Source organism: Drosophila innubila (genome assembly GCF_004354385.1).
Source record: "Drosophila innubila isolate TH190305 chromosome 3L unlocalized genomic scaffold, UK_Dinn_1.0 0_D_3L, whole genome shotgun sequence".
NCBI classification, from domain to species: Eukaryota; Metazoa; Arthropoda; class Insecta; order Diptera; family Drosophilidae; genus Drosophila; species Drosophila innubila.
The window spans coordinates 2,080,261-2,093,025 of record NW_022995376.1 but is presented as its reverse complement, the minus strand read 5'-3'; the positions used below and the strand labels follow the sequence as shown (position 1 = coordinate 2,093,025).

The window sequence follows — 12,765 nt, the reverse complement described above, 5'->3', positions numbered from 1 at the left end:
TTCAAATAAAAAGCTAAACAAAGGTAAAAACCACACCTAAAGGCATTCCGAATCTTGAAATGAGTTTTTGCGGTATTAAATGTAATTGGAATAAATGCGAATGTTACCCGCAGGTGCTGTAAGTTGTCAGCAGGATTCTCACTTTTTCTCACTCACTTTTATATCGCTTTCAGTATTTAATTATTTAAATAATATGCACAAAAGTTGTACGAGAAATTCTTATAAATTTCTAAACAATTTTTGACTGTTTCTCAACAGTTTTTATTTGAATCTGGCGCCACTTTCACTTGATTTTACTAACACTTTCACCGTTGCAAGAGTTGTGGCACATGTGAACCGCCCGAGTGTGCGTTATCAACTGTGCGGCAAGTTGTGCCTTCGCATTTGTGGCACGACGATGCCGACGACAGGATGCTAGAAAAACAGCCAAAAGGAAAGTTCTGTTGGCCAACTCAAGTTGTTTGCCACTTGAAGTCAAAACACAACAAGTTGCACGAACATGTTGCAAGTTGCAAGTCTGTTTGTCGCAGCTAACAATATTATTAGCTAGCATATAACTTACCCAGCTGCCTATAATTATAATTAAATTTTAATTAAGTTTTTTTTAAAGACATATTTGTGGAGCCAGTGAACGTCTAATGTTGAGGAAATTGAATGCCAAAGGAATGCTCAATATATATATTTACTCATCCGTCTTATTTCCGGCAATAAGCAAATACCAAGTGCGTCATTTCTGTTGCCGTTGCCGTTGCTGCCGCTTTGTGGCAAGTTACGAGCACTTTGCCCCAGGATGGCACATGTGTGTAATCAAGGAGGCATGAGATAGTGTATTCTGTTTTCTCTGTCTTAAATTACCCTTATTCAACATTTTATGGCATGTTTATATATTAATTTAAGGTCAGCTAAAAGCAGTTGACTAAAGAGAACTGTTTAGTGTTTAAAATTTATTTAAAAAGTTATATTTTAACTTGGAAAAGGACAAATAAATATTAAGTATTATATTGTTTAAAATATATATTTAAAAAGTTAAATTTTAACTTGGAAAAGGACAAATAATTATTAAGTAATATAGCGTTGCAAAGTTATTTAAAAAGTTAAATTTTAACTTGGAAAAGGACAAATAAATTTTAAGTATTATAATAAAAGTACAATATTTTTGGGACTGAAAAGGAATTATTTAAAATAAAAATCAAATTTATTTTTCTTTTTTTAATTTATTCAGCAATTTAGCAATACAAATTCAACTTAGAAATTATTGTCATAGTCACGATGATAATTTCATTCAAGTTTATAAGATAATTTATATTCCACAAGAAAAATCTTCATTATAAAAAATTAATAATTTTAAATTGAAAATAATTACAAAAAAAAAAAAATGAACTTGATTTTTATTTGAAAAAAAAAATAAAAAAATATTACAAAAGTTAAAATGAATAGTTAAAATTAAAAATAATAAATTTTCGCTTGACAAAAGTTAAGAAAAAAATGTTTAAATAATATAAGCAATTGACAAGCGAAAGTAAATTATTAACAATTTAACTTTTATAAACTAATATTTAGTGCAACATTTAACATTAAAAGTGTTGAATAAATAAACAAAAATTTAGATTTTAAATTTTAAAATTCTATCAAAATGTTATAACATTTAAAAGACTAAAGACAATTTTTTAAGAATTAAAATAAAATATAAATTATTCAACTCTAGCGATTAAAAAGCTAACAAATAAATATTTGATAAAAAAAACATTCTTTAAGGACATTTTAAGCACTTAAGTCAATAAAAGCTAAACGATTGAAATAAAATGTGAAAAATGAAAGTTTAGCTTAAATAAATTCACAAATAAATATTAAATACTACACGTCCATTTAAAATTGAATATGCAGACTTCGTCTTAGACAAGATTAACTAGCTAATGACTGTAAAATCGAAATTCTAACAAATCTTTAAAGTGCCATTGAGTGCTGTCTTATGTTAAGTGTTTTTGGCTTTGGATTTTGCACATGATAAATCTGGCATACCTTTTATTTTCTTGGAAAAATTCTACATGAACTAGCGACGCATTTAATGCTGAGTATTAACCGGAAATCAGGTGAAAAACACTTGACAACAGAATAAGAATGCTCAAGTCAAGAGAGTGGAATGTGGAATGTGGCATGCCTCAGTTACCTCACTTCCAATACAATTGAGGCTTTCATTCAAGCCAACTTTTAAAGACAGAAAAATTTGCAGGCTAATCAATCAATGTAAGCCCTCAAGTATGGAATAAAAAAATACTTGCCCTACGGCATAAAATAAGACAAAAATGTAATGTCAGTTCATAGAAAGAAAATCCGCTGGAAATTCGAAAATATGAAACAAGAGAAATGTCAAGAAAACAATCGATTTCGATCAAATTATTCAGACATAATGATGCCACATTTGTACACGTGTTGGAATAAATTAAAATCGATTATGCGCATAGTTTAAAACTGCAGATATTTATAAAACAGTTCACGTTTCTCATTAAAATAATCGCATGTGAAAACACACGTGTACAATTTTAGAGTTTGACCCTCTTTTTGAGAACCTTAGTTTATCCTGTAATCATGTTGTTTCAATATTTATGAACTGTAGTGAAACTGACAGCTGCTGCTGGAAATTTAATCGTATACTTTATATATTGATTTAATTTTTTGAAGAAAAAAATAAAAGAATTAACAGGCGATTGACTGACTGAGTGGCATTTGTCTGGCTTTTGTTTGGTTTCGACAGCTTAGCATTGCATATAATTTGTTGTTTATTTGCCTTTGTTGCAGCTATACAATAAATGCCAGGTGAAAATCCCTTAAAAGCAAATGTTCTCTGACCCCCGCAACCTACACAACAAATTCCAAATTTTTCGGCAGAAATTAAAATATTTTTGTCTGCCTCACGTTTTTGTCTGTCTTTCAATTTTGAGGAAAATGTATTTAGTGTTGATTGCCAGCCGTGAGATATGCCACATGGAATGTAATTAAAATGTACTATCTGTCGTATACGTAATCCCCTTTACTGAATTTATTTATTTATTCAAATTTACGAGCTTATAAAATCCTTTTGGTAACAACTATTCCACTTACGGATTTAGTTTAAGTGCAATTTCCGTTCTAGGTATTCACAGAATTCGGTTGAAATAAATTTCTGTTTTCCTTTCTTGTGGCATCAAGCAAATAAATCAAGTTAATCAACACATTTAAATGCAATGCTGAGTGACACCAAGCAAATGATCCAATCAAGCTGAAAATGCTCTATCCCTGTAAGACTTTTATCAAAGGACTTACTCACTTGCTGGTCTAGACACCACATTCATCTGAATGCCACAAAAACGAAATAAATATTTAATGCAACTAATTGTTGTTGGATGACTATGTTTGTCTGTCCAGACAGCAGTCATGTAATGTGAACGTTATAAATAAAAATATTTATAATATATGGCCGTCGGGCTACTCGTCAAAGTTCACAACTCGGCATTTTTGACTAATGACTTCTTTTAGGTCACAGGTTAAATCATTTTTTTTTATGTAAAACAAATAAAACGTCAAAAAAAATGTCGTTGATTGATCAAGTTGAGACCATTACAAAAGCAGCCGACATATACTTTTCAACGAAAATGAGCTTTAATTATAAGTATATTTGTATGCTGAGTAATGTTTCGAAACAGAGCTTTTCCTTAACTTTGTTACATCAAAGGAAAGTTTTCCACTTAGTTCGGTCTCACATTTAAAACTTTATGTAACAAGCTGCAAGTAATAAGAGACAGACGAAATCGAAGATATGGTATAATGCTTTTAAAGAAATAATGAAAAAACAGTGTATTTAATGCAATATATAATGTGTATACAATTTTAAATTAGTATTAATGAGAAATCATAAAAAAACATGTGATAAAATCTTAGAAACATTAATGAATTCCCACATATGAATCTAATTTTAATTGTAATTAATGCAATATATCAATGAAACACATAATTAATGTAAAAGATGATGATTTCACTCATAAAAAACCTAATTAATGAAAAAATCTTAATTATTTTCTTTAAACTTTGTGCAACCGATCATTAGTAATAAATAGATAAACTCATCGGAGGAAAACAATCTTAAGTACACTAATTAAAGTTTTAATTAATGCCAGAAATAAATAACAATAAAAAAAATGAAAATTTATACAAAAGATCATTAAATACTAATGAGATTAGTACGTGTTAAAATTAATGAAAGAGTTAATAGATATCAGAATTCGATTAATGCAGAGAATGATGAGTATGCTAATGATTGTTCAGATTAATGAGTCAGGATAAGTTTTTAATAAAGGTTATACATGCTTAATTGGCTCTCAATACGCCTTAAAATTTAAGTAATACTCTTTAAAAGCATATATTACCATAAACTGACTGTCAACAAATTCCTGGCATAAACTATTTACTGAAAAAACATTAACAAAAATATCCGGCATACTGCTCTTAAATTATTCAGGACTATGCTGCACGATTTTCATCAGTTTTTCGTCCAAATACAATTTTATAGGATACATTTTGTTACAATAATATTTGCTTTTGTCCGTTGCTGTTTCGCATCATTTCGCATGATTGTTCCGCAAATTTTTGCTGCCCTTTGGCATTTTTGGTATAGGAAAATGCTTGAAATTTTGAAAAATTCAATAAATTACAGTGTGCATAAAGAGAATGAAAGCATAAAAAACAACCATGCAGTTTGCTTAACATTGCATTTCTAAAGTGCAGTTAAGCAAACTTATCAAGTAATTACTTAACTTAGATGAAAGCTGGAAAATGAAAAATGGAAAATGTGGCACAATCTAAAGCAGCAAAGTTCAAAACTAAATGTCAAAGTTTTATGATGCGTAGCTTCCCACAGAGTCCAATTTGAAGGGACTTTTAAACTTAAATGTGTAACTTAAAGCTTGGTGTGAGTATTTTTTATAATTGAAATAAGTCCAGGATTAGACTGCTAAATATAGAAAATGCATATATTTATGCAAACACGACGAAAGAACAATAGCAAACAAGTAGCAAGCAGTTTAAGAGTAAACGACTAAAAAATACCCTGTGATCACATACAAAACTAATGATAAAATATGAGACCAAATCAGAATTAAAATTATTAAAGTAACTTCATGTACATTGCTTTATAAAATTACTATCGACTAAAAAAAAGCCAGAACTCATGAAAAATATGATGAGAAATATTATAATATTTTCTGGATTAATTTACAGATAAATTCTTACAGCCAATAATACACTTTTACTTTGCTCATAGGGTATTAAGCAAGCAAGAATAAAAACGACAGAAGAGAACAAAATTAAAAAAATTACACTGTAGTCAGCTCAAAAGTATCTTCTTATTTAAATAGTAATGTATGCTCAAAAGAGAGAGCAAAAATTAAAGATTCTCTTTAGACAGATTCTAAGCATTTTCCGAATAAGGACAATATGTGGATAAAATTAAATAAAATACAACTAAAGTACGACACTGAAAAAAAAAGTGTTGTCTTGACCCATTTAAAAAAAAAAAAATTTTATTAGAATAGACACCCGAAAATTCTTTTAAAAAAATATTAACATTTTTTGTTAAGCATTCTTTAATATTAAAATATTATTTATTTGATATTAGAAACTGTTGCTTTTTAAAAGTGTGTAATTAGTGTTCCCTCTACTATTTTGCCGTTTACTAGAGGGTATGTCAATGGGGAAATTTGCTTAAATTTGCAAATAATTGCCGTTGACTGCAGACAACAAAAGTGATGTGGATTGTGGGTTGTCATTGAGTCTGTTTGCCATAGAAATACTTGTATTTGCATTGCTTCTTCAGTTAACATCGTCGCCATTGACTTTTCGCGTTTTGTTTTTACAGCAGAAATTTGCAATTTTTCAATAAGTGTCAACAAGGGAGGGAAACGAAGTGGAAGTGGAAATGTGAATGGAAATGTTGACGTGCTTCGGTGAATATTTGACACATTAAATTGTGCCTGGCAACCCTGGCAATAAACAAGCTGATGAAATTTATGAATAAGATGAAAAGATAGATAGGTAAAACAAGTTTTTTTTTTATTTTTTTTTTTGGTATTTTCAGTTACTTTGACCTATTCTCGTTAAAGAGCTACGTCAAAGATTTTCTCATGTGACCTTTTTACACGAAACTTTTCACACTAAGCTCATTAAAAAAGAAAATTGATGAAGCATGCAACCGATCCCTGATTTTTGTTGCACGTTGAATGGAATGCACACTTTTCTTTTTATCGATTTTCCCTTTGGGGGGTTTCATGTGTATCGAGTTTCTTTTTTGTGGGCGTTGTAAACAATGAGCTTCAGTTACATTCCTTTTCGTGGCCAATGAATCCACGAAACTGCTCATCAAAGGCAGCAGCTAAAAAACCGAGCACTTCCCACGCCAAATAAACCAATTGGACAATTTTGATGTAACTTCAAGTTGAAGTTTAATAAAAAAGGAAATGTTACCTAAGCCACAAAACTTTCTTTGCGTTCTTTTTTTAATTTCTTTGAATGAGCGTCATATGAAAATTAACTGTCTTTTTTGTAAATTATTGCAAATGAGAACGTGATTCAAATTTAAAAGCATTTCATTCGGTTGCCCAAATAAATAAATAAATATTATTCTTAACAATCTAAGTGTTAAGTTAAATGGCAGACTAATTAATACCCTGTACCATTTGTTAAAAGTGGAATCATCTTAATAAATTTTGTTAAAGATTTTTTTTTATTATTTAAAATTAATAAAACATTTATAAAAAAAAAAATAAAATAAATACTAAAATTGAAAGTATTATTGTTTAAAGAAAGCAATTAAACAATAATAACAAGCTCCTTGGAACTTGAACTTAACATTTTGCAATGTGTATATAAGCTGAAGTAATTTATTTTAAATTGATGTGACTTTAATGCCTTGAACTACAAAATGAAAAAGTAATTAATCTGAAAAGACATAGATCAACAACTAGAGGCATTTAATAAATTCAGAAATTAAATATAAACTGAATCAAATAAAAATGGGACAACGCTTAAGGCTAAAACCAAACTTGTTAGATTTCACAGTTCAGCTGCAATCATTGCCTTAAAATATTTGTGATTTTAAGACTTTGAAATAGAAAACGAAAATTTAATTAGTGTGACAAAATGAAAAGTCAACAGAATCAAACAAAAATAGTTAAGCTATGCAGATTTATTTGGAACTTGTAAGAAATCGACTTTAAACTTTAGTAATTAACTGACTAATCAATTAAAAAACGCAAGACAATTTCTTAATGAATTTCAAGCGTAACTAAGAAAAGCAAAGTATAAAACAAACAAGAACTTGAATATCAGAAGGACTTCTTGGAAGGCTTCTCGAACACGCAACTCAAGCATAAATTAAAATGCCACTCGAAATTCGCTTGACTTTAAACCAACAAAAAAATGTTTGTATACACGACTGGGCAAACTAAGAAAAATGTAATGAAGTAATGAAAATATATCTGGGAAACAAGAAAAATGAATTTAAAGCCGTGTTTTCATGGCCCAAATATACGAGTACATATAATAATACTTTCCACTTCAGCACATTACAATCATAAATATGAACAACGAGGCAAACGAAATTCCTCCGCTGCCTCCCTTCCATTTTCTTTTACCTCATCGTCGACTGTTAACTTGAGTTGCTACACTCAGCAAAAAATTGGTTAAATATTTTATTAGTCAGCTAAACTTTCCCTGCTATTTATTGTTAAGTATGGAAAAAGACAGTCCAAATAGTTTGCACTTTAATTAATAATCTATTCTGAATATTAAGTGGATTTAATTTTTCATTTAAAATAAGATTTAGAAATAACCTTTCACGTTTTAAAATAACTTTAAAGATAATATAAAATATTTTAAAATTAATTTGTATATATATATTTTTTTTTTACATTTTATCAAATTCGAGTAAACTTAAGTAAGTCAAAAAATAATTCTAAGACTTCTAAATTAAATATGAAAAATATTTTTAAAATATATATGATAATAAAATATAATTTAAAACTGTTTTTAGCTTTGGTTTTTGAATATTTTTAGTTAAATCAAAGTGTTAAATATTAAACTAAATATAAATTTAATGCGTAATATTTTATATGACTATCCCTATTTTAATTACACGTTTTTTTTCTGGGTGTAGCGGTTCTTGGGTTGGATGTCAACTTGCTTTGGGGGCTTTGGGAGGTTATTTCAATATTGTTTTGGTTCTACTTGTAGCGTATAATTACAGTTCGGTTTCGGGAAAAGGTTGCAACGGATGCGAACATGCTTTGTTATTTGTTATTTGTTTGAGCATTTCTTCATTTCACTCAGTTTTCCTGGGCGTGGCAGCAATGTAAGTGTAGGTAAAACACCTTGGACTATTACCACCTGCTGTGCAATTTGTTGACGTAATTTCAGGGCAAAATACTATTATCGGAAAATATGTGCAAATATATTTGCGCCATTTATTGAATTTTCTTTTAATAACTGAATAAATTCATTCATTTTTTTTTTGGTAATTTTCAGCCTCATATCATATCAATTTGTTGTTTATGTATCCCGTTTGATCCAAACAAACTGCAAACAAAATATTTGTTTAATTCTCTCTTGATATTCTGTTAAGTTCGCAGAATTGTATCCGCAATTAAGTACCACAATACTTCCCCAAGTATTTGCCAAAAGTAAACATAAAATTATTCAGTATGCTGAGGCACACAGATGCTAAATAAAAAAGCGAATGAAATTCATTGATAAATTTACTAAAACACACACAGCACACGATAAATTGCTCAATTGCCAAACAAATAACGAGAAGTGTTTGTATTTTTAATAGTTTATATACCCTGTAACCATTTAATAATAAGATCACACAAGGTCTAATGAGCTTGTGATAAGATACAAACAAATGTAGACATAATGTGATTAAAATTTAAAGGTTCTCAGAAGAAATTAAAATTAAATGTTCCCAAATGCAGAATTAATTTAGAAATGATTCAATGATTAAAAAGACATTATTTGAAATCGACTAAGTTTTGACAAACTAATGACAGCTTAAAGTATTTAAAAAGTGTCAAGGGAAAAGTACTGTAGTATGTATTGTAGAGTATACAATACAACATGGTCATATGCCCAACTTAAAAGTAAGAGTAACAACTCATAACATAACGACCCTTTGTTGCTATGTTTATACAATCATAAATATACATAAGTGCAGTAATAGGATCCGTCACTTATGCGGACTGGCCGCAGCGTGAGATCGCTAGCGTAAGCACTTCTTGAGTACGTACCATCTGTACGTACATATGTATATATGCATAACTACAAAGGCACATATGTACTGCAACTCTCTCTCGCTCTGCCGACGCTTTTAGCGGCAGAGCTCACTTCAAATATTCTATGTATTAAGCCCAAATATAAAACTGAATAAAACTGAGAGAACTCGCTCGATAAATGGTTCGAACTAACAAGACGTCTTTATTCCTCATGAAAATCGGGTTTTTTTGACAATGTTTGAAAAAAATATTTTTTCGAAAAAGTCAAAGGGGGGAGTACATGATTTTGTCGGAAAAAAGTCGAATCTAAATTTTTTTTTAAAGTTAATAATTTTTAAATGCAGAATAAATTTAAAGAACACAAAATGAAAAAAATGACATTCCGCATGAAAATCGGACTAATTTTGACAGAGTTATGCAAATTTGAAGTGTGGTAACACTTTGGACAGACAACTTTACAAGTCAAAATTTTTGTCAGTTTTGACATGATTTTTTACAGGAAAATGAAACTCCTCAGAATCAAATTTGAAGTGTTGTTTTATAGTTATTTGGGCACCAGGAGTTGTTTAAAAGTGAAAACTCAAGATTTTAAATTTTGAAAAAAATATTTTTTCGAAAAGTCATAGGGGGGAGTACATGAATTTGTCGGAAAAAAATCGAAAATAAATTTTTTCTTAAAGTTAATAATTTTAATATTTAGAATCAATTTAGAGACCACAAAATGAATAAAATGACATTCCGCATGAAAATCGGACTAATTTTGACAGTGTTATGCAAATTTGAAGTGTGGTAACACTTTGGACTGACAACTTTTACAAGTCAAAATTTTTGTCACTTTTGACATGATTTTTTACAGGAAAATGAAACCTCTCAGAATCAAATTTAAAGTGTTGTTTTATACTAATTTGGGCACCAGGAGTTGTTTAAAAGAAAAAATAAAAATAAAAAATATTTTTTCGATAAAGTCATAGGGGGGAGTACATGATTTTGTCGGAAAAAAATCGAAAATAAATTTTTTTTTAAAGTTAATAAGTTTTAAATGCAGAATCAATTTGGAGATCGAAAAATGATTAAAATAATATTCCGCATGAAAATCGGGCTTATTTTGTAAAAGTTATGACAGTTTAAAGTGACAAAATGTGGACAGAAAGGGGAAAAAATTAAATTTATCAATTTTGTTGCAGAATCAAATTAAAGGTAACAAAATGTTAAATATGTAGTAACTTAAGTGATAAATCTATGATTTAAAAGATTACTTTACCTGTTTATAGGGTGTCTAAGTAGTTGTTCACTCCACTTAATTCAATAGTTTATTTATGCAACTCGATCGACTGTCTGAATGAATGATTATTTGACTACTTTGTAGTTGGCTGGTGTCTGTGTCGATTATTTAGTATTCCGATTGCGATGACAAATAAACAGGGCGCAAATGCATTTAATGCTTTTAATTGTAATGAAAATTAATTTAAATGTGCGCGCTGCTTAGAATGCAATTGAAATGCATTCAAATGTCATAAACGGAAATGCAAAATGCTCCTCATTTAACTTTTTTGGTTTTATATTGTAATATTTTCAATTTTAATATTTATTTGTTTTACTGCCGGCGTGAGAAATTAATTACAGCCACGTTTTTTAATTTATACAAACATAATAGTTATAATAATAATTAAATAATGACTTTGCACACACACATGCACACTTTTGTTTGTTGTTTTCTGTTGGCCAAATGCAATTAGCTTTTGGTATGTTTTTAGTTTATTTTGCTATTGATTTTGCGTCCATTTGTTTAATGCTGATAATCAAAAGCACGCAATCAACAATTGTTTATAGTTTAATGCCGTTATAATTTTAATTACTCTGATGTTCAGAGTATTTTTTGATGGCTGTTGTTGCCGTTGATTAAGGCTCAATTCAATGCAAATTGCATGTCAATGCCAACGCACAATGATAATTCATTTAAAACGTGACACGCTGATTTTCATTTAAATTCAAATATATAACATATAACGTATACGCCGTGTTTTTGTATATATTTTATTTTATTATTTATATTTCATTTATTTCACGCGCTGTGAGTATATAACGTTTACGCCGTGTTTTGTCCGTCCAAACGGATCGGATCGTCGAGCAACCGCACAATGAAAGCGCACAGAAGCAACTGATGGCAGCCCTGTATTATTTTTTGTGGACCCGGCAAAGCGTTATACGCTTCTATTGATTCCTCACACACACACACACACACACACACACACACGGACAAGGCAGGCGTGCGCACACAAACGCTTTATCTTGAAGGCAAAAAAAATACGCATACGTCATGTGGTACAAGCAAAAGGTAGACTAAACGCAGGTGCAGCAATATCTTAATCAATTTTCGCACTGAACACCAATAAAAATCACATTGCGTTAAACAGCAACAACAACAAACAGCAACAACAATATTATGGAAATGGGCGTGTCTCTGCTTTATATCTGAAACCGAAAAAAAAAAGTCGTATTTATTTATCTTTTCAGAGCAGCACCTACCCACTTTTATATTGTACATGTGTTGTCAGTTTGATTACAGCAAAAGATTGAAGATTGTTTTTATCATTCAAGCGTCGATTCGAATTTGATAAGAACAAAAAACCCAAAGCATTAAATCATTTATTATTGCCACTATTTTAATTCAATTAGTTACTTAAATAGTCTATTGACTAAGATTTTGTTTGTTATCACTCAGTAAAACACACATTAGTATCTTTATGTGAGCCAACTGTATGTAATCATTGATAAGAAAGGGTCAAGCTTCGGTGATATACTAGCAGTTACTTTATTAGCGAAAGTAAATTAATAAAGATTATACATTTTAGAAAATGAACAGCGTATCGTAAGAAAAAGTGTTATAATAAATACATATAAAATAAATCACAAAAAATAACTATTTTGATGAGTGGTAAATCTCAAACAAGCTTTTTTTTGTACAAAAAAATGTTTAGCTACAAAAATTCATTGTAATTTTCATTTTTTTAATTTTAATACAAAATTATGTAAAGTAATTATTTGCTAACCATAATAATCATGATTTTTTCATAATAAATATTTAATATTAAAACAATTCAATTTTATTAAATAACAATATTTTCTACTACATTCAAATAAGAGTTTTTATCATTTTTTATTATTTTTTTTTTTTATAAAAAGCAGCATATTTTTTAATTAAATAATTTTCTTTTAATCACAATCTCTACGGTTCCTGCAATCAACAAACATTAAACTTGTTTATTATAGTGAAAACTGCCTTCAGTATAACTGTCTCTTTTATAAGGTATCACAGTGAGCTCTTTATTAATATTCATATGTATAAATTTGTGTCTACTTTGCGGTCAATCAGTAATTGTTTCAATTGACAGTGACATTTGCGTGTTGGGATACCATTTCAATTTCAATTGATGATATTCACATTTTGCAGACCAAATTGATCGAAATG

The 12,765-nt window shown here is 29.3% G+C and overlaps 1 protein-coding gene across 1 annotated transcript in view; it reads right to left on the bottom strand.

The window, feature by feature from the left end:
- LOC117787315 (RYamide receptor) overlaps positions 1-11,453 on the bottom strand; it is a 30,022-nt gene extending 18,569 nt beyond the window's left edge. The window contains exon 1 of the mRNA XM_034625808.1: positions 10,558-11,453. The gene's annotated coding sequence lies outside the window, so the exon portion shown is untranslated. The remainder of the gene's footprint in view (positions 1-10,557) is intronic.
- Positions 11,454-12,765: the final 1,312 nt, after the last annotated feature.